This window comes from Saccostrea echinata, unplaced genomic scaffold, assembly GCF_033153115.1.
Source record: "Saccostrea echinata isolate AGI-Se365-2 ecotype Australia unplaced genomic scaffold, CSIRO_AGI_Sech_v1 ptg000054l, whole genome shotgun sequence".
In the NCBI taxonomy this organism is placed as follows: Eukaryota; Metazoa; Mollusca; class Bivalvia; order Ostreida; family Ostreidae; genus Saccostrea; species Saccostrea echinata.
In genome coordinates this window covers 69414266-69434319 of record NW_026889803.1, presented here as the reverse complement: position 1 = coordinate 69434319, position 20054 = coordinate 69414266, and the positions used below count along the sequence as shown (strand labels likewise).

Below are 20054 nucleotides of genomic sequence, written 5' to 3'. Positions count from 1 at the left end.
AAACAAATTAAATATTTAAAGATTAGGCCGAAGGTTGAAAAAATAGTCTCGCAAGTTGACGCAGCTATTTCGAGCTTAAAAATTTAAATTAAACTTTCTGTAAACATCATGCAGGACATGTTCATCATGATATAGTATAAATGAAACAGACCCTGTAAGAAAAAAATAGCTGTAATTTAATAATTGTTTATTAATATAATGTGGTCCTCTGCTAATAGAATATATATGCTGTAAAAAAAATCTGAATCAGGGTGAAGCAGATTTGATACAATACATGGCTGAAGGAACGGGGGGGGGGGGGGGGGGCAGGCCCCCTGTAATTTTGCTGAAATTTAGGTATACTATAGAAAACATTGCTCCTTTATGCTTGGGCCCCCTCAATAATAACCTCTGATGATCTATTTTTCTTTTGCTTTTGGGCCCCCTCAATAATAACCTCTGATAATGTATTTTTCTTTTGCTTATTAAAAATTTTTTTGGTTTGTAGCCTCCCCCAACCTGAAACTGAAAAATGTTGTTTGGTTGTGCTCCCCCCCCCCCCTTCCAACTAAATTACGTACGGGCCTATTCTCCATCCCTGAGGTTTTCTTTCACCAAAGAAAGATGAATTGGTAACAGTTCAGATATATATAGCAATATTTACGGAAGGGAATATTCTCATTTAATTATGAATATGTGACAGTAACTCAGTCAAGGCCACAGTGAGTGTAACATTTATTTAATATTATTGTTAATGTTTACAAATAGTGAAATACTGATACTGTGAAATTTTAATGGATATATAGAAAATATAAAAGTACAACCATTTATTATAAATCACATACATGAAAAGCTTCTTTTTTTTTAAGCAATTGGAAATTCTTCATTTTTTCATGAAATTATTTTATTTCGTATGTATGATCATAATTTATTTCGTATTTTAATTCTGTCAACAAATCATTGTCGCAGCCTAGTTCCCTTCATTATTTTCAGCAGTTCAGTGACAGAGATAAAATAATCATTTGAGGTTTATATCCCCCCTCCCCACCAAATGAAACTGAAAAATGTTTGGTTTTGGTCCCCTTCAACTGAAATTGATTCTTACTTACCATGCTTACAGGCTTAACTATGAAGATGTGACAGGGAGTTTAATAACAATAATTGTTCAGACGGATACATATTAAGCTGATATACGTATCAAATTTTAATGGATAGATAGAAATTAATAAACAATTACAACCATTTATTATAAACTACATAAAGATAATTTTTCAAGCAATTTGAAATTCTTCATTTTTTATGATAATATTTTATTTCGTATATATGTTTATAGGTTTATTCGTATCAACAAATCTGTGTACGAGCTAATAACGCAGCCTGGTTCCCTGCATTTTCAGTTAACCACAGAGAACCAGAATAAGATTGTAGGGAAACAAGCCTTGTTACAAGGTTTGAGGTTTGTTTATTTTATATTTTAATTTACACTTTTAAAAATTATTATTATTATGCAAAAATCTGTGTGCAGATGAATATTTACATTTTAATGTTATAAGTCGTTTTGTGGTTCATATTTGCGGTGACTGTCCCACGTGTGTTTACCTGTTTACATTCACCAACTGACCTGGAGTCTTCAAAATATACCTTCTGTAATCATGGCTGTTGTAATCTTGTTTTTATGTTAGTTTACCATATGTAACTTGACTGTTGTATAGATTTATAGCGATCACTGCAAGCTTTTAATATTTAGGTGAAGAGAAATTTCAGACTATCAATCACAGGCACTTGTTTCATATACGGTGCACCCCTACTTATTTTTACCACAAGGTATCTAACTCAATTTCAGGCACCCCCGCTTCAAGCTCGTATTTTGTTCATGTATCATTATCAATCATTAACCTACTTTAAAATGACATCGTTCGCTTCAAGAGACTTTTTTCTTGTCAAATAAATCGTTTCAGACATCTCTGGTCGAGTCTCTTTATTGTAAAGCACTCATTGATTCCACGAAAATTACCTCGATACATTTTAAGACTTTAGATGGGATACAACTTCCAGTTGGGGGTAGAATAAAACCAGAGACTTCCGAGTATTCCATTCCGAGGTCTCTGGTTTTATCCTTCATTTATAACCCCAACCGCAAATTTGTATCGAAAATTACCTTGACACATTTTAAGACTTTAGATGGGATACAAATTTCATTTTTTTCACAGGTCACGAGGTTTCAACTTAAAAAATAAAAATTCTCACCGTTAAGATATGTTGGAAATTTTAGCTTGATGTGTTCATAATTTGCCAAAATTATTATGTAATAAAGGGGACTTTATATGATCACCTGGTGCTGTCGCTTTAGTTCAGTCTTCACAACAATTCTTTTTCAGCACATGCCCTTCGGGCATGTAGACCTATCATTTTTACCCAGCCCATTCAAATTTGTACATGTCCTACTCAAAATTCTTACATTTACCAGTATTGCGCAACAAAAAAAACCCATTAGGTATAAAGGTTTTGTATTAATTTTTTCAGCGTCGTAAACCAACCATGGCCTGTGATTGCCATTTTCTAAAGCGTTTTTGTTCATAAATAACTTTTGAGTTGCATGCTGGTCATTTGTTGGCCGGTTTAGCTGAACTGAATTTCAGAAATGGGATCATGAGTAGTGCCACAGTATGTGGCATTGATGAACATCTCATAATTTAGCAAGCAACTTCGAGAAAACAAATAGGTTAAACTAAACACTTCAATGATTAGATTGACAATCATTTGACAGGTCGTATCGAGAATGTAGACAGGCAATCCATCGACATTACATATAGCAACGTTTAAGCGAATAATGGGGGTAGGACAGAGTAAATGGCAAGTAAAGATCGTACAATGAAAGAAGATTCACATATGCCCTCTTCGGACATGTAATTTGGCAATTTTTACATGCCCGGCTGCAAATTTAACAGGTCCCTGGCATTGGACTCCCGGGTTATTTGGAAGACTGTTAGTTTAGTTTCATGAGGTCCGACAACATTGATTCTCAATGTCTGCTCCCTCTACCCCATACACTTATCTTGATAAAATTACATAAATTATATTATTAATTATATAAATTGATATAAATTATATAAACCGGTCTTGTTTATATAATTTTACAATGTCATAAACAGCTGCTTAAGTGCATATAATATTGTACTAAATGGATTTATATATAGGATTAGGGAAAGATCCTCACTTGATTATGGCAGCATATTTAGCCCGTAGGAGTTTATTATCTACCACACATGATCAATGTCACTTTTGGACGTGAATGACTTTTGACACCCTAACTTCAGTTCAAATCAACGTTAACTTTATGTGACGTCTCTCTGAATCTTTTTTGGCATGTAACTTGGGTAAAAACAATTAAGTACTCTTGATGCATTTGATTTCTCTTAGCCCGTTTAAACATTTCCAAGGTCTATACCAGTTTTTGCAGGGGCGAAACTATGTAGAAGTTGGAAAAGAAACCCATCCCCTTTTTGACGTATTTGGTTTTCGAGGGGTGAAAATTTTACTACATGCAATATTTATTATATTATACTGAATGTTTTATACAAATACAAATAATAGTGAACCTTGAGCGCATAAATCTGCGCAGTCACTATTTTTTGGAATATCACCCGTCGTCAAGCAATGTTGACTGTTGCGACACTGGGCGTGGCTTCATTATTCAGCGGATAATAGTGCTTTTTAACAAATGTTTCTTAACGAATCAGATTAATTCATCTAATATACCTGAAAGTACAATATTAATTAATTGTCATCATTTTCCTATACATGTATTAGCATTTTTACTGGTAATGGTTTTGAAATGATAGGAACATGCACTGTTCAAAAAGTCTTAAAATGTTGTTTTGGCTCAATTTCTTTGTTAGATTACTGTGTTGAACTAAGGCAGGTGAATTAAAGTAACATGATCCTATAGATTCCATGTACATTTAGTACTGTAAAGTAGACAAATTTATTGTTCTCACAAGTAGTTCTCAAACATTGATTTAAGTTGGTCTCCTGAAGGATGTAATAATGCAATTGGTCTGCTTAAGGTACAGTGTATAATATAGACATGCATATTTTATTTTGAATTTGTATTATGTCAATCATTAGAAATATATGGATCTTAATTAAAAAACATTGTTTTCATTAGAATTTAAGATATGTATAATAGGCATATATTCTTCATGCTTTTCCATAGTTAAGTCCTTTTTTACAGGGTCTCTGCTAGAATCATGTGGACCCCAGTGTAACAAATCTATGGAAAGAGAGAAAATCTCAGCTCAAGGGTCAACATGTCTTTATTCCAAGAAAGGTAAATTGATAATTTTTTCTGCTAAAATACTCTTTTATAAAATTATAATATCAATGCAAAAGAGTGAACAAACAATGTACCTAACAACATTTTGAAAATGAAAGTGCAATAACAGTTAATAATTATGATCAATCGAATGAATGTTAATAATCCAATCAAAGTCCTTGTTGTATATCATTTTTGCTAGGGCTGTGTATTGAGCAAAAAAAAAAGAAAGAAAGACATTTTTTAATGCGATATGCAATATATTGAATTCTTTAACAATTCTATCAAAAAAGTCTTATAAATCATTATGCATGAATTTTATAAAAATAATAATTGTTTTTTTCTCATTTTTAATTTTTGTCTCACCGTCTTTAAAAATTACACTTCAATTTCAAACTTTTCTTGACTGTAAAATCAACATGTTAAGTAAAGTTGTCTATGTATTTTTATGATTTTGTAATAATCATTTAAGATGTGCTACCTCCTTAATGATTATGTCATTTTTGATCATCTTTGGTGATTGAAATTCCCAAGTTTTTCACAGAATTACATAAAAAAAACTGCCTGCCCAAAATGTATTGGAATTAAGTTATTTTTAGCTCACCTGAGCCAAAGGCTCAAGTGAGCTTTTCTGATCAAAATTTGTCCGTTGTCTGTCGTCGTTGTCGTAAACTTTTCACATTTTCATCTTCTTCTCAAGAACCACCGGGCCAATTTCAACCAAACTTGTCACAAAGCATCCTTGGGTAGAGGGGATTCAAGTTTGTTCAAATGAAGGGCCACACCCTCTTTCAAGGGGAGATAATTAAGAATAAGTGAAAATTTAGTGGTATCTTTTAAAAATCTTCTTCTCAAGAACCACTGGGCTGTAAAAGTTGAAACTTAGGTGAGACCTTCATTACATAGTGTAGATTCAAGTTTGTTCAAATCATGACCCCCTGGGGTAGGGTGGAGCCACAATGGGGGATCAAAGTTTTACATAGGAATATATAGGAATAAATCTTTAAAAATCTTCTCCTCAAGAAAAACAAAGCCACGATTAGTCATATTGATATGGAATCATCCTCAGGTAGTGTAGATTCAAGTTTGTTCAAATCATGACTCCCAGGGGTAGGATGGGGCCACAAGGGGGGATCAAAGTTTTACATAGGAATATATAGAAAAAATCTTTAAAAATCTTTTTCTCAAGAACAACAAAGCCACAATTAGGCATATTGATATGGAATTATCCTCAGGTAGTGCAGATTCAAGTTTGTTCAAATCATGACCCCCAGGGGTAGGGTGGGGCCACAATGGGGGATCAAAGTTTTACATAGAAATATGTAGGACAAATCTTGAAATTGTTTTTCTTAAAAACAACAAAGCCACAATTAGTCATAATTTATATGGAAGCATCCTCAGGTAGTGTAGATTCAAGTTTGTACAAAATCATGACCCCCGGGCGGGGGGGGGGGGGGCACAATGGGGGATCAAAATTTTACATAGGAATTTATAGAAAAAAATCTTTAAAAACCTTTCTCTCAAGAACAACAAAGCCACAATTAGTCATTTTTTTATGGAATCATTCTCAGGTAGTGTAGATTAAATTTTATACAAATCATGACCCCCAGGGGTAGGGTGGGGCCACAATGGGGGATCAAAATTTTACATAGGAATATACAGAAAAAAAAAAATGAAAAATCTTCTTCTCAAGAACAGCAAAGCCTCGTTAAGTCATATTGATATGGAAGCATTCTCAGATAGTGTAGATTTAACTTTGTTCAAATCATGACCCCCAGGGTTAGGGTGGTGCCACAATTGAGGATCAAAGTTTTACATAGGAATACATAGGAAAAAACTTCAAAAATCTTCTTCTCAAGAACAGCAAAGTCATGTTTTGTCATACTGATATGGAAGCTTCCTCAGGTAGTGTAGATTCAAGTTTTTTCAAATCATGACCCCTGGGGGTAGGGTGGGGCCACAATGGGGGATCATAGTTTTACATAAAGATATATAGGGAAAAAAAACTTGAAAAATCTTCTTCTCAGGAACAGCAAAGCCATGTTTTGTCATATTGATATGGAAGCTTTCTCAGGTAGTGTAGATTCAAGTTTGTTCAAATCATGACCCCTGGGGGTAGGGTGGGACCACAATGGGGGATCATAGTTTTCCATAGGAATACATAGGAAAAAACTTCAAAAATCTTCTTCTCAAGAACAGCAAAGTCATGTTTTGTCATACTGATATGGAAGCATCTTCAGGTAGTGTAGATTCAAGTTTGTTCAAATCATAAACCCCAGGGGTAGGGTGGGGCCACAATGTGGGATCAAATTTTTACATAGGAATATATAGGAAAAAATCTTTTCATCAACAGAAAAGCCATGTTTAGTCATATTGATATGGAAGCATCCACAGGTAGTGTAGATTCAAGTTTGTTCAAATGATGGAGGGGGGGGGGGGGTAGGGAGGGTCCACAGTGGGGAATCAAATTTTTAACAAGGGAATATATAGGAAAAAAATCTTTAAAAATCTTCTGCTCAAGAACAGTAAAGCCATTTGTTATATTGATATGGAAGCATCCTCAGGTAGTTCAAAATCCAAGCCCCCTCCCCTTTAAACTTTTCAATACTGAAGTGATTTGTGCTTTTTCCTAGCCAATGTGCTCAGGTGAGCGTTGTTGCCCATGGGCCTCTTGTTTTTGATACGATATATTCATTAATCTAGATATGTATCGATATACAGGTAAACTTCGGTATCTCGAACACCGGTATGTCGAATACCACGGATATCTCGAAGTGAATCAACGGTCCCAGCCGTTTTTTTTATATTTATGATTTTAAAACCCCGGTATCTCGAACACGGAAATCTCGAATACCTCGCTTATCTCGAAGTAGATTTACGGTCCCAAGTGCTATAAACACATGCGTTATCTCGAAATTCAACAAATTCTCGCTCCACTGAATTCACACCTTAGTACACAATAATCCCATTATGCTAATTTTACGGTCTGTTGAACGTTTCCGTTAGGTCTAGCACAGGCTTCATGGGACCATTGCTGATAATCACACCTTATTAGTCCCAAGCTGTTGTTTTTGGTAGTTAAATTTAATTACACAGGCCAGGTGATTTGGAGGTGTTAATAAAATGCACTCTCAGAGATACTATGACACGATAATGAAACAGCAGCTTGGGGACGATTACTGTACTAGAAATTTAAATTATCGAAAATACACGCTTATACACATCATTACATATCAAAGTAAACACTGAACACATCAAAGTGATATTGACCTCAAGAAATTAAACAATTAAAGACATTATTTTGAGTATAAAAGTCAGTACCAAAAATCAAATCTTCAGTAAATATCATGTCCGATAAGGCAGTCTAACGAAGGACCCGGTAGCCAACCAGGGGGGATAGTTAGATTATCTGACCGTAGTGGAAAAAGAAAACTTAAAGTTCATACAATCGAAACAAAGTTTGCTTTTGTTTATTCATATTGGCAATTTCAATAAATTATTGTAGAACGATAATTCCTGTTGTTACATTTAGGCATGTGGGTACATGTATATGTACATATCCTGTTAAAGTCTTTGTGTATCACATTATATCATGATATACTTCAGACAAATTAGTACACCCGTAGTTTTGAATACAATTCATACATTGATTTCATTTGCCACAATGGTCTCTTTAATATTGCAATAATGCATTTGGTCTTCCTAATGCATGTATAATGCAGGTACTGTATATATTCTATGTCCAGCTTATAGGTGAGTCATAAAAAGATTAGTATTTTGAAACCAGGTTAAAACATCAGAGCATTGATTTGAAATTGTCAATTGATTCTGGCAAAAAGTTGTACCAATTTATAAGCGGGTCAATAGCAAATCCCTCCAAAATAACCTCAAAAAATACAACTGACTTATAGGTGGACCACCTTATAGGCAAGTATATATACGGTATAGTTTTTGTTGAATTTTGCTAACAGCAAAACACTATGAATAATGAATTTTGGAAAAAAAAGATTATTAAGTTTAATGATGCCTGTATGTAGTATAGAAATATTGTTCATATGCTTGTACATGGTACAAATATGCATTTTACAGAGTGTACATATGCCAGAATCATATGGACCGCAGACTGGCCCTGGTGATTCCGTTAAGAAAAAAGAGGAAAAATCAGTGCTTGTGCTCATTGGTCATTGGACAAAGGTAACTAGATTTATTTCATGAAACTAAACATGTAAATTACTAGGATATTAAAATATCACAATTAAAATACATGTACTGATTTATATATATATATGGATATCAGTTGGTCTCCTTGATGGAGTTAAATGCATTTGTTATCCCTTTTAAGTGGATCATTTAAATATTATGCAGTTTATTTAGAATCTCTTTATTATCTGCACTGTTCACTTTTACAGGGTGAATGCCAGAATTTTTTCAAGAACAGTCTGAATCTGACATGGAAAAAATGAAGAAAAACAGCCTTTCTGTTTATAAATCTACATTCTGACAAAGGGTAATTTTGTTTAGTTCAATTAGAAGTGCACATTTAATTTCAGTTGCTTTCCTTAATGATATATTATAGCATTTTTATTCCCTTATGAACAATATGTATACTTGTAAAGCATGTATCACAAAATCTTCTGCAAACAAAGTTTTGGGTGTAGAGTGTTTGTTGTTTAACGTCCCTCTTGAGAATTTTTCACTCATATGGAGACGCCACCACTTGTCAGTGGAGAGCTGCAAATTTTTGTCCTATACTCAGCACTTACGGCCATTGAGCATTGAGGGATCTTTATCGAGCCAGCACCTACTGTGACATGGGACCTCGGTTAATACCTCTGTCTCATCTGAAGAACGGGTCTCCACGTCCCACAGCGGGATTCAAACTCGCAATGTAAGGATCAGCTTCTTTCTCCGCAACTCTAGAGTAGACGCTCTAACCACTGCATCTGCTCTACTTTGGCAACTTTGGGAGTATATAAGCATAGGAATCATCATGTCCATCTGTCTGTTCATGTGTTTGGCCACTTTTATGATTAGTTTTTTTGTTCCAATTCTGGCTGAGATAAATTGATTTAAGTCATCTAAATACAAACAAATTAAGGGAAATTACTATGGTATTGGAATGAACTTTTTGGAATACTGTCTAATTGTTCCATTGTAGTTGGTTTCTTTAATGTTGAAGTAATGCATCTGGTCTTCCTAATGCATGGCATACACTGTATGCATGTGTAATGTTAAAGTTGGCTGAATGTAAAACAGTTCTTGCGTTATGACAAAGGTAAATAGATTTAGTTCATGTAACTAAACATGTAAATTATTAGGGTATTAAAATCTCAAGTTTTGAATACTGATTTACATGTGGAGAGTAGTTGGTCTCCTTAATGCAGTAATAATACATTTGGTCTCCCTTATGCATACTGTATATTATATAAATTTAATGACTGACATGTACGAGGGTTGATCCAAAAGTTCATGGAATTTCTTCATATTTTATCTATTCATTAGTGAAAGTGGTTGAATACTGATTTACATGTGGATAGTAGTTGGTCTCCTTAATGCAGTAATAATACATTTGGTCTCCCTTATGCATACTGTATATTATATAAATTTAATGACTGACATGTACGAGGGTTGATCCAAAAGTTCGTGGAATTTCTTCTAGTGTTGTACCGATAATCAGAAAACATCGATTGTCGACAAAAAAAATGCTACTGATTCCGATGATCGATTATAGTTTTTCATAATCGATCATCGGAAACATACTTCTAATACAATACATTCCGGAATTATCCATTTCTGGTTTAAAATTTATTTCTTCTTAATGAAAGAAAATGGCATCTGCATCTGATACTAGCCAACTAGCACGAAGCAGAGGTGATTAAGAACCGAAGATGCATATATAGGGCCTAAATAAAATTATTTTTGTTTCCTGTAATAACCCGACCGACCCATTCAATTTACCCCCGGGTGAATTTTTTTTCTGCCAAATCTGTGTTTGCTCTTTGGTTTGATCAATCAGCTGATTCTTTTTATTCAGAAAATATTAATTGTATCTTTTATTTGAGATATAAAATATGCAACTTAGTCAACATTTACCTTAAATATAGAGTGATCAATTCCCCCCACAACTTTTTGAAGTTCGTTTTCTGCCTCTTGGCAGCCATGTTGGGTGTCCACTGTAAATATTTTTAGGTCTAGAAAGTGTAAAAGAAGCAAAACAACAAAGAAAATAATATATTATGTATTTTATATATTCATGTTAATGAAATAAATGAAATTATTGTAATAGTCTGCTTTTTGTATACAAAACTATGAAGAAATCCAATTATAATCATGAAATCGCATCAGAAGCAGTAACTAATTCCAACCGATGATCGATTATGAAAATTAACCGATGTCTCATCACTAATTTCTTCATATTTTTTTTTATTTATTAGTGAAAGCGGTTGAATACTGATTTACATGTGGAGAGTAGTTGGTCACCTTAATGCAGTAATAATACATTTGGTCTCCCTTATGCATACTGTATATTATATAAATTTAATGACTGACATGTACGAGGGTTGATCCAAATGCTTATGGAATTTCTTCATATTTTATTTTTTTATTAGTGAAAGTGGTTGAATACTGATTTACATATGGATAGTGGTTGGTCTCCTTAATGCAGTAATAATACATTTGGTCTCCCTTATGCATACTGTATATAATATAAATTTAATGACTGACATGTACGAGGATTGATCCGAAAGTTCATGGAATTTCTTCTTATTTTATTTATTTATTAGTGAAAGTGGTTGAAAATTACAAATAAAAATATAGACACTTGTACATGTTGTAGAATTTTTTTAATAAAAAAATATTTTAAATATTAATGATAGTAACTCTATGGCAGTTGCCATAGCAAAGGATGTTTTAAAATGCAGGGGAGACATTTACTTGTTCATTATCATTTTAATTCTTAATACGTGATATAAGAAAAAACCTGCACTAAGTGGCAAATAAAATGAGAATTTTGTCATTATTACGATTGCTTGGCCACTAATATACCTGTCTGTGAGAGTTTTACTGATTTAACTTGATATTTAGATTATTAGTTGATGATTTCTTGTTCATCTTTTAATTGTTAGAGAACGTCACATTTCAGTCAAGTTATAAGTTTTGTTAAAATCTTAGGAAGACTCTGACTTAAAGGGGTATACTACTGATACAGGCTGGAGAAAAATGCATTTAGCAACTGATTTTCCAGTGGTGTGAGAAATTTAAGAACAATAGAACTTCCATGGAGGTCGATTAAAGGTGTGGCTGCTTTTGGAGGGTCTGTTTTTCTCGTAGACAAATTAAGCGTTGATGGATGTTGACCACTGACGTACTGTGCTTGACTTTGCTACTGAAATTGGAACATCATATGGAAAGATGGGGAGTATTTTTGAAATATGAGTGTAATATAAAGATAAGTCGATTGGTGGATACCCAGGCTTTTCTTGAGAGAAAAAAAGAGAAAAAGGCAGAATATTCTGTAGAATTACTTAGTTGAATTGAACATGAGGGTGAGATGCTCCTATAACATGACATGACATACTTGACGTTACGTCGAAGTCTTCCCCGGATTTTACAACTATCAGTGTTCAGAAAGCTCATGTGACCTTATTGGTAATTGGAACGTGGTGAAATTTTCCAGTATTGTTGCATAATGACTCTATATTATAAATATGCCTATTGTTTGCTTTCATCAAATCACAATAAAATTTTAGAAATAATTAAATTCCATGAACTTTTGGATCAACCCTCGTATTAGAAAAAAGATGGATCTAAGAACAGGTTATAATTCACCTGAGTCATTTAAATTACTTATTGCTATCTGTTCTTGTTCAGTCATCATGTGTCAAGTATTGTCTGTAAACTATTGAACATTTTCAGCTTCTTTTCTGGAACCAGTTTCAACTAATTTCTCGGTTGAAGTACTGTATAGGGGATTAATTTCAGGGGTTGTAATTTTCATGTTTTTCTCTCCTCTGACACGATCGCGGTTTGTTGAATTCGCAGAATCGGTATATAACTAAGGTTACATGTACCTCCCTTCAATGTCTATATCCGTTTAATCCATAGCATAGCTAGAAGGCATTAATCTGCGTTATGTATTCACTTCACGAACAACAGGGTAGATTTATATATACATCAGCAAGTTCAATAGTTATTTGAATGATTTTTTAAAACCAAAATGTCGATAAAAACATGATAATGCAGGTAACAAATACACGTCGTAACATAGTTACGTACGGGTATTCAAAACCCATGACCCTAGTGTTTTGATTGATGAAACATGTAGCGTTGGCTATTAAAACAGTTTTTTTTTTTTTAAACAAATACAGGTTATTATCTGCTGGGTGATCTAAATTAATTTCAAGCATTTTAATTAAAATAATTGAATGACAAGTACGATTCGTAATTACTGAAATGACCATGCACTGCACGTATATTTACCTATGATATCGTAGTCTATTCTCAAATTTCCAAATATAACATGTAGGTTATTGAAAACTTATTCACTGTTTCTTGAATTCACGGATTTATTCACACCGTGAATATAGCAAATATTAACACCGCAAGTTATTTTCCCCCTATACAGTATACAGCCTTAATATAGAAATGATTTTATCGACTTTCTCAATCTATCATGAATTTAAAAATGTAAATATAAGCATTTAATTGTAAATATTAAACATTTAGCATCTCATAACCAGAGTAGACTGCCCGAGGCAGTCTGTTTTTCAGGTAGGCAGGGACAAACTTTAGATTAACCTCGGTGGTCGGGGTCATTTAAACAGGTAGTTCCTGTTTTCCTCCTTTTTTTCAGGGTATAGTATGTCTATAGAAATTAAGTAAAATATAGTATATCAAAGGAACACTTCTAGTTAAAAATATGAGATGACCTATAGGACCAATATTGGTTTCAGTCTTTAGAAAAAGCTTACCGATATATGTTCCAGTCACTGACTTTAGGTCACATGTGTGTAGTTTCTTGTTTCTCATGTATTGCTTTAGTTCTACATTAATGGTAATCTAACAACCAAGCTTTATGATAAACGTGATGACTTTAACTTTTCAATCGTCAACTTCCCTTACTTATTCAGCAATATACCTTCATCACCTGCATACGGGGTTTATATCTCTCAGTTGATTCGATACACAAGAGCATCCACTTTTGCCGAATGATACTTCTTGTGCTATTTTACCCGAGAAAAAAATCGAATGAAGTTGTATAGATACCTGTATCCATAGTGATCAAACTAAGAAATTTGCATGCTTGCGTTTGAAATCATACAATAACTATTAACATTAGTTCCTTTAAATTTTAAAATGAAAAAAAGTGTATTTAGGTGGCTTTCAATACCAGTACCATTGTCTTGCATGAATGTTAAAAATGTTTGACACTTTTATTTATGATGACATTTTAACGACACTAAACTCTCCTAACCATCCCGTGTTCCTAAAACCAAATACATACAAACTTCTCTATGCGGCTTGACTTCGATATAATGATACAAAACGTGGTTATGTTTTACAGTGAGCATCTTTGAGGAATGTTTACCTGGGTAGAACTCACGTGACTACCAGTATTTTAAATAATTTATTCCACGGATGGGTTCAACATAGGTCATACAGGTAAACAGCTCTTGCTTGTTATAGGAAAAACATTGAACTTTTCATACATTTTTAATATTTTAAGTACAAGCCTAATCATGTACAAATTTCCTACTTTCACACAAGTTTTATAAATGTATAATTCATTTTTTGTCAATCGCACAAGTTTGTACAATGTTAGGCTGACAATAAACAAAAGCTTTGAAATGAATGACCGTCCTCGATTTACCATAAAAAATCACGAATGTCGGCTGACCCCTACCACATTGTATGGCTATGCTCTTTGTATATTCATGAATTTCAGCGATAAAATTTGTAGAATCTTATGGTTTAGATATCAATTAATGATCTGAGATGGAAAATTATGCTTAATTTAATTCTTCATTTTGTCACATTTTACCGGGGCCCATAAGTGCACTCGTTCTTTAGTGTTTATACAGGTAAAAAGTTTGAAAAAATAAAAATGTGCCAACAAATGGTTTCGAACCAGGACACTAAAAATGTTCATGGTGAGAGTCTGCGGTCTATCGTTCTGGGCTATGCTGACTATGAGGACATTTGTAATAAATATAAACCAGTATGATAGAAATAGGTTTTCACGTTTTTTGTAGTTTTTTTTCTATGAATTTCGACCCTAGGCACCTCTAAAAGAACCTTGTTTTAAATAATTGCTTACTAGATCAAAATCTATCAAAATTTCATAATTTAATTTAGGGGCAGGCAAAGGGTGATTATATTGCATCCATCGGGTATAATTTTCTTATCAGAAAATTGTAGAGATATGCAAGGTTAATTAATGACAACATTTATTTTTCCTTTTTGCCTAATACTTTTATGATTTTCACTAATAAATTGATTATTGAAAAAAGCCTTTAATATGACTGCTGATTTTATCTCCATCTGTTAATTTTCAATACCTTTTCTCATGATTATAGTAGATAGAGAACAGATTATGATTTCTAACATTTACCAGCTTTTACAGATCATTTCCTTGAGATAGGTGGAACCAACAGTCAAATACAGACACTTTTTAGAAAAGTAAAAATCTGGCTCAGGTTAAAAAAAAAAAAATCATTTACAGTTTTAACAATTAGTAATTTTACCTTAATTAACTGGAAAAATCTTATTTGACGAAATACAGGTCAAAAATGAAGAGTTTAAAGCCTAGTAGGGATTTTGGTCACGCAGGTAGGTTAGGCTTCCCGTAGAATATCAAGGTGCACTCTGTGCCTTCACATCTCTGAACTACCAAAATATGACGTCATAATGGAAAATGACGTCAAGTCACTGAAATCTTGAGGTGTTATGACGGGGAGAGTGTCATGAACTTTACACTTTATTTGAAACTGCATGTAAAATGCTAGGTAGCTATTGCAAAATTCACGGGTCGTTAAAGGTTTTTTTTAAGTCGTATATGTCAGAATATTTTAAAAATACACTGCTTACCTACCCTTGATTGAAATTCGATCAGCATGTTCAAAATGCTTATGAAAAATATACTTTTGAAATGTACTCTGTTTTATACCCGTGGTTGGAGGTAGAATTTATTTAGTGTGTATAAAAGAGTCTGGCGCAGGTGAAGAATGAGGATTAATCTGAGAATTTTTGTTGAAATCTGTAAGAAGAGGTTGTTCTCTAACTGAATCTTGCTTGGGAAAAATGTGTGTTGGCTTTGTTTTAATACAGATTACGATATTGTGTGGGAAATACCCTCAAATTTGTAGGTAAGTTGAATTTCTCTGGAAATATTTTGTATCTAAGTAATACTATGACTTTTCCCAAGCACATTTCGGATACACAAGGATACGATGAGCTTATTTTTATAACAAAATGTTAATAATTATTGTGTAAATCAACTGCGCCGAAGCGATTTATATGAAACACTTCAAAAAATTATAAATGACCGTCACGTGATCAGCAAAGTCATGTGATATCATAACAAATATGTTAATACTTAAGTTCAATACTTTTAAATTAAAACTAAAACCAACCTCGCAATGACATATTATGTTTTGAGCCCATTTTAAAGCTTCGGGAAGCCTAAACATAGCTGCGCAATCATAACAGGTAATCTGCAGGCCCTCTCGAGAATTTTACACTCGTATGGAGACGCCACCACTTGCCAGTGGAAAGCTGCAAATTCTGTGCTATACTCTGCACTCATGGCCATTGAGCAGTGAGGGATCTTTTTCATGCCAGCACCTACTGTGACACGGGACCTTGGTTTATAAGGTCTCATCAGAAGGACTGGTCTCCACGTCCCACAGTGGGATTCAAACCTGCGACATAAGGATCAACTCCTTACTTCGCGACTCTAGAGCAGACGCTCTAACCATGGCGCCACGCTTGTGACTAGCTCAGTTTTAAAGAAATCATTCAAGATATTTTTTATCAAACTTAATATGCTGATACATATATAATTAGTAAGACCTATTCAACTATTTCAAAAACTTTTGACCTTTCCTGTGACCTTGACCTCACTTTCCTTCAATTTGCATTTTGCATGGTTTTAAAACCATTTAAAATATTGATATCTAAGGCTATGCATCTATACATAATTTGGTGAGAATTTATCATCTATATCCATTTTTTTAAGATTTCAATTTCAATTTTAAAGAAACTTTTCAAGATATTCTCATCAAACTTCATACACTAACACAAAATTTCATGTTGCATTACTATACACTCAGCAGGCATACATGTCCTATGGACATATTTCTAGTGTATTGCTATTTCTGTTGTTTGTTTACTTCCGGTCAGTAAGTGCCCCCTAGGGGCAAGCCCCAGTCCTGTTTTCTTTTCCTGGGTTGCAACAGCGCCCCCTAGAAAAACAAGTTGCACCATCCAATCAAATCGTGTTTTGTGCTGCTTTATGTCAATGAAATTGAGGCTGGACAGGATATGTATTATATTCTGACCAATAGGGTTGCCGTATTTTCAAATAATTAGGATAGACTTACCACTTCAGCATTCCTTTCATCACTGAAGTGATATACATGGTCAAAAATTGACTAACTTTCATTTTTGTGTCAACTGCAGAGCAGAACGACACTTAGAGATCACTTTACCTGGTGTCTGTCTGTCCGTCTGTCACACCTTATATCTCCAAAATTTTGAGAGGCAGGGTTTTGATAATTAGCATTTATATATGTTTTTGAGCTCATGATACTATACTTTGAAACTGTATGAAATTCAGTTACCACACAAACTTATATTTAAATACTATGAAAATACATTGGGATCAGTATTCCACAATGAATCGTGTTGACTGACAAAGTGACAATTAAAGTAAAGACAGTCTGAAATTCCTTTCCTCCGAGGATTGTTGGAAGCACCTACATGTGTATTAATAAAATGATAAATAGTTATTCCTCATAATTTCAATTAAATTATTCATTTGAGGACTGGGGAACCATATTTTCTTTGATTGCCAGATTCTATCCCAGTCTTTTACTTTGGATCCTTTTTTACCTTGCAGGCAAATGCATGAACCTCCATGCTAATATTAAATTAATAGCTGACCACTCTTAGATTTATTTACCTCTTTAATGAGGATACCTAGCAGGTGACATATACATTCCTTGAAACACTCTAGTTCCTATTTGATTTTCACTAATATAAAGATTATTGAAAAAAGACTAAGGTGCTCTATAGTGATCAGTCTATTCATTCATCTGTCTGTCAAATACATATATCCCATGTTCAGAGTACAGGTGACTCTAAATACTTCAAACTTTATATTTTTTAATTAGATACATGTAGCTGCTTTGGAACATCTGAAAGGTCTATTACATTATCACTAGTTTTACTAGTTTTCTTCATGTAAGTTGAATATATTTTAAACTTTTAAATTTTTATTTTTTCCAGGTAAGAAAGAAATTCAGGAGTTCTTAAATTGCCCTTGGAGTTCTTGGATTGCATCAAGCTGCTAAAAGACCTCAACAAAAACAGCGTCTTGAAAATAAAAATGAAAATATTCAGTGAAAAAAAAAATGATGAAAGAGCCACTAAAAATCTTCAAGCCTTTGAGCTGAAATCTGGAAGTCAATCTGTGGACTTTACTAGTATGTCATAATTACTAAGTCATCATTTGTGTATAATAAATACACTAAACTGTAAACACTTGTTAAAATGTGTATAATTTTTAGATATAATTTGTAGCTCACAGACTTCAATAGTTTCATGTAATGTAAGTAATAATGAAAATTTCCTGTTGTCTAGCTAGATTAGAAACTATTATTGTCCAATTTTGGATATTATGAAATAATTCATCTAGTATGCATACATGTGTGTACACTTACGTGTAAATTAATTGTTATAGCAAATTCAATCGATCATTAAGTTGAATGTTGACTAATGTTTTTCATCAAAATTGTTTACACTGAATTGTTTGTGGATTTTTCCATTTGCCCAGTCATGTCAAGGAGCACATGGCAGGAAATGCTTTCTCCTCCATTGCACCTGGTGTTTTTAGAGGTCTGTGTTTGCTCTGCTCTAATTATGTATTATTTCAATGGACTTTAAAGCTTGATCACTGTTGGTAATCTTCATATTTCATATACTATTAGAGTACTTGAAGAAAACTGTAAAGATTTAACATACAGTATAATGCATGTATATTGCACTTTAAGTACAGTGTATGTGGTTAAGAAATGTTAAATCGTTTCATAGTGCATTGAATTTGTTGAAAATTAGAAAATGTGTTGAATTTTTTTTTGAAACATTGTTAGATTGCAGATTTTTTTAAATCATGCAAGTAAGAAATTGCTAAATATTTTTTAGCTTTTCTGTACAGTCTAGATGAGTTCTTATTATATACCTAGCATTGTCATCCCAGTTAAAATTTAAGGAGCAAGGTTCATTCCTAAGCTCTACCTGGACAAATTTGTATGGATTAAAGCACATTAACAGATTTACTTCAGATGCTTGACCTGATCTACATTTTCCTCATGTGTTTTTTTTTTTTGTTTTTGTTTGATTGTTGTTTAACATCCCTCTCAAGAATTTTTCATCCATATGGAGATGCCACTACTTGCTGGTGGAGAGCTGCAAAATTTGACCTATACTTTGCACTCAGGGCCTTGAGCAGTAAGGGATCTTTTTTGTGCCCACATCAACTGCTAGGGGGGACCTCGGTTTATATGGTCTAATCTGAAGGACTGGTCCCCACATCCCCAGTGGATTTGAACCTGAGACTTAAGGATTAAATCCTTACTCGCGACTCTAGATTACAAACTCTATCCTTTGCGCCACATGGGGGACTCCACAAGATTAAGTGTTTTGAGCAGTCCTATTCTCATGTAATTATAAACTCTATGTTGAACAAACCTGCAAAGATGACGTATGTACATGTAAATGTTTCAGGGTACCAATCCTTGATTTGACTTAGATTTTCTGGATTAATGACAAGTTTTTTAGAGAAGGTTCATTCAAAGTAACAATATACTCTTTGGTGATCAGTAAACATAGATGATGTATCCTGCTTCTGATGCTGGATGTAACATACATTTTCAGGGTTATTGAGCAGTTAAATCTAACCCAGACCAACTTGCATAGATTTTGGATCCAGGTGATATACATTACCAGAGTGTTTGTTGAGTGAGACTTTGCCTTACTAGTAGATAACATTTATAGAAGTGAGCTTTGTATTCTTTGATTAGGTATGTTTTTTCTTTGCTCAGGATATATATACCATCAGTGCCAACTACCATACATTTTATATAATAGATGTAGCTGTTGTTCAACTGAATATGATAAAATTGTGGATGAAAATAATTTGATTTTTGTACCTTTGAATGTATTGAATTCATTTGTAAAAGCTGTTATGATACAATGTTTGATATTTTATAAAAGTTTTTAGCATATGCAATCAATAAATGTATCAACATTTTTATTTTATTATACTTTTTACCCTGCAAACTTCTTAAAAACAGAATAGTAATGATCCATTTAACTGATACTAAGTTAGTGTCACATTGTACTGGTATATCATGTATACTGAACTGTAAATAAGAAACATCTAAATAGGTAAAATCGCGGCATGAATCATTGGATTATGTAAGAAGTGCACTATCTTGTGCTTTGGTATGGTATTAATAATAAATGTTAAACTATCATTTTT

At 33.4% G+C, this 20054-nt stretch overlaps 1 long non-coding RNA gene across 1 annotated transcript; it reads left to right on the top strand.

Moving 5' to 3' along the window:
* Positions 1-1343: 1343 nt before the first annotated feature.
* Positions 1344-18508, top strand: LOC133205927 (uncharacterized). The gene is made up of 5 exons (XR_009723680.1): positions 1344-1435; positions 4214-4309; positions 8384-8488; positions 8704-8801; positions 17801-18508. It is a non-coding gene; the product is annotated as an uncharacterized LOC133205927 (long non-coding RNA).
* The last annotated feature ends 1546 nt before the right edge of the window (positions 18509-20054 follow it).